We start from the raw sequence: 3,981 nt of genomic DNA, 5'->3' as shown, positions 1-3,981 counted from the left end.
TTGTGTGGGGTCACTGAAGCTTAAATGGCCTTCTATAAATACAATTGAATATCAGTATGTGCATTTCACATCTGTAAAGGAAGGGAATTTGTTGGGGGGGATGTTTTATTAGCAAAAATAGTGATTTTTAGCAAGGACAGATGTTAGTGTTTAATGTTAATAGCATTGTTGAAATGCTGCTTCTGTTTCAGCTGCACAGTGTACAATCAATATGGGGATTTTCTTTTTTCTGTTTATGTGACTTGGTTAAGCTTATCTGGCAAGGTTAATGTAAAACTTGTGTTGGTTTGGGGAACTTGAGTAGCAGGATGGGACATCTTGTGGCTTTAGCTGCCTGTGGTTATTTTGAAAGTAGAGGGAAAGACCCAGCATTTGTCTTACCTGTGGTGCTGATTTGTAAGAAACACCAGGGTTTTTTTCTGGTGGTGAGAAAGCATCTCAGCAGCTCCTGCTGGACTCAAGAAGTTGTCCTCTGTTTGTCTCCTCAAATCTGTTGCGCTTCTTACTACTTTCTCTTGGTGGTACCTCAGCTGAAATGATTGAATAGAGGGAGTTAAGGGAGTGCAGCAGTGGGATTATAAATTGCATTATTTCAGCAAAGGTCTTTGTGTCATGCCTCTTGTACAGATGCTTCAGACAGTGCAGCTGGAACTCACCCCTTCTTCAGGTGTCAAGATGTGCTGATTGAAACCTGACAGTAAATGGTAGAGAAGTGGGGGGATGCTGAATTGTGTTGCCCACATTTACATCTCTGTTTTCTTCTTCCCATTGTGAGCACAATCAAAACAAGGATTCTTTTTACTTACTTGGAAAAGATCTGTTAAACATTTCCTCTGCCACTTGCAAACTCATCATGGTCTTTCTGCTCCAGCATCTTCCTGTCTGAAGTTCAGACACAACCTTGCACTCATGTCAGCCCTGTCAGCCACGATGAACACTTCGTCTATGACCTAGAAGCTTTTTGGGGCACTTTATTTTCCAGTTGAATGGCATTAGCAGAGTAAGTGTGAACCCAAAACCTTCCTTGGTTCTTTTTTGAAGTTTGCTTGCTACTGCTTGAGTTGCTGCAGGTCATGCTGTCAGTTGAGTCTGTGGTCTGCCTGTTCATAATCTAGATTTTCTCAGCATGCGGAAGGAGTCAGATGTCCCTAAGGCAGCAAAAGTGAAAGTCCAAAACCATTACACCTTAAAAACAGGTTGTCAGAGCAAGCTTTCCCATCCAGGGTGACGCATAAGGGTGGAGAGTTGGGAAGAGAACTAAGGATTTGTTCACACGGTGTATGAGGCTGAACATAAACGCCACCTCTTCAAGCATGTTCTCCTTTGTGACTGGTGAATTCCTCTGTTGTGTGTGACCACTTCAAGGATTTCAACCTTATTTTTGAATTTACATCCAAAAATTCACTGCTTTCTGAAGTGTAGTGATCATAGTAGAACAGATCCTTGAGGTCTTGCATCCAGGAATGCTCTGCTTGGCTGCTGTAGGCAGAGATTCCATTTGATTGTCTTTCCTTCCAAATTCCCCTGTTATTGCTCTTGGCATTGAAATTGCCTGGTGTGTTAGAATTAGATACTTAAATTAAAGGTTCATAAAGCATCTAATAGCAGTTTAAAATCCAATCACTTCTCACATGTCTTTCCCACATAGATACTGTGAACCCACTATTCCCATATGGGATGTGCATACCAAGGAGGATGTCGGGCCCCCTGTTGGTTTTATGGGATGTTGCTGTACCTTCCCCATCCAGGGAAACAGGTGTTCAACCAAAGAAAGAGTTTTATACGTGGTGCTTGGGATGAGTCTTCAAGCAGCCCTTCTGACTAGAGTTGATTGACCATCTTGTTGCTGCTCAGGCATGATACTTCTCCCAGAGAGGATGAAGTACAGTGCTGAGGTGAGCTAAAGTACTCAGTGCAACTCCTGATGAGAGATTCATTTAGTTTGTTCTCTGCAGAATTAGAACTAGTTAAGACCAACATGGAAAGTTACCATGTGCCCTCTACCAACCCCTAGTTCCTGAAGTAGCATTATTTAAGTTACAGCCAGATTATATTCCTCCTTGTGATTATTTTTTTTCTTTTCCCTGATTTATAGGTGCCTGTTAGTTCCTCAGACAACTTTTGATACAGGTGTCTCTTCCCCAGCAGTTCTAACCAAAAATGTGGTTTGTGAGCTACTTTTGTCATTATGTCTGCTTAAGTTTATTTTCTGTCTCGATCTGTTGATTTTTCAACACCAAAAAGAGAGTGAAAACAGTTTCCTGCCCCCTTGATAGATACAGTGATTCTCTCTGAAATGCTGTTTGCTGTTTGAGACTTTGTGCTAGGTGGGTTGGTAATTGTCAGCTCATTAACACCTACTCTGGTTTTCCCTGCTCAGAATTCTGATTCTTGTTTTATATCAGAAGCTGTATTCTTCAGATGCTGTTCAAGCTTAATTGATTTAATTTCTGGCAGCTAACCTTACAATGTTAAAGAATTGTTTGCCTTCACCAACTTGGATATTTGTCAAGGGGACAGTTGGATAAGTGTCTTTTAAAACAGTGCTAGATACTGAGGCTGAGGAAGGTCCGTCTAATGTAGTGTTTTATTCCACGGGTATTAAACGGTGATGTAAAGCTCTAATCCCTTTATCTGAGGACTAAAAGTAAAGTGCCTAAAAAAAGAACAACAAAATCAGTTTAAGAGTTACCAACTTTAGTACACCTTTGAAATAGAAATTGGATCTTGAGAGGTGCTGTGACACCGTCTTAGCATCTAAGATGCTAAATAACATGGTCTGTAAAGTTATATGTCATGATCCTTACCCTTAAAATGGCCTTAAAATGTTTTCTGCTGAGAAAGGTGGTTTGTTCTCATTCTGCATGGTAAGGCAAGGGACACTGGATGGGAAACACCAAAATAGCATCCGCCTCCTCCACAATGGCAGAGGAGATGGCCTTATGCTGCACTGAGGCAGCTGCAGTCTGCTCTCTTGTAGGAGTTATGGGGTTGCTGGCAGTTCTTCAAGTCTTGTGATCCAGAATGGGAACAGTCCTGTAGGTTTTGTCCATGGGAAGTTAATGGGAGTTTAATATGAGAAAATATTTTTTTTTGCTAAAATATTATAGGTTGAGCATCCCTGCTCATTGCAGGGAGGTTGGACTGGATGACCTTTGACGGTCCCTTCCAACAGAAACCATTCTATGATTCTGTAACCTGTGTTATGATAAACTTATTGCCCATCAGGGTTAAAAGTTAAGGGAGGTGACCCATGGGGAGATAGGACACAAGGGGTGATATGCATTTGGCATGTGTAGGCTTGTTTTTTCTTACCTCAGAAGTCAATATACATCTGTGGGGGTTTGCTGATGTGTAGGATGGCAGTGCTGAATCCATCTAAATCTATGCCATTCTAATACACCAGGAAGGGCTTTCTTGCCCCAGTGTCATTTGCAGTGGGGGGAACTGTGTAAGAGGTAGCAGCATCTTCCATTAAATTCCTTTTTCCAGAGGTATTACATTATCTTATGCTTGTTATGTCCTTCCCTAAGCTCTCATGTTTTGTTAGCCTCTGAGTGAGTACTGAGAGGCTTGAGTAAAAGTGCTGTTAAAGGAAGTTTCTTGTTCATATTTAATGATCTGGGGATAAAATTAAAGCAGTCTACTCAGTAATGTTTTCTGTTTCAGGAGGGTGTATTATAGGGATTTTCACATTTGTATTTGCCAGACTTAACTTCTTGTTTTCTCTGTGTTTACACCAGTGTCCAGATTTGATATGCCTTGTTGGAAAGTTCCTTCTCATTTTGTAGCAAGGAGGGCAGGCCATGTGAAGCTTCCAGTGCATTTCCAAGTCTTGCTGTAAGCTTGGATTCCTTCTTTCCCCTGTTGCGTTCAAGCTGCTGCTGATTGTGTTGCTGTTCCTGCAACATCTCCAAACTTAGCCTGTGCTGCTGTAAGATCTCTCATGTGTAGGATTCTTCTCTCATTCTACCTGATGCT

Source organism: Melopsittacus undulatus, chromosome Z (assembly GCF_012275295.1).
Source record: "Melopsittacus undulatus isolate bMelUnd1 chromosome Z, bMelUnd1.mat.Z, whole genome shotgun sequence".
NCBI lineage: Eukaryota > Metazoa > Chordata > Aves > Psittaciformes > Psittaculidae > Melopsittacus > Melopsittacus undulatus.
This window is presented reverse-complemented; position numbering follows the sequence as displayed.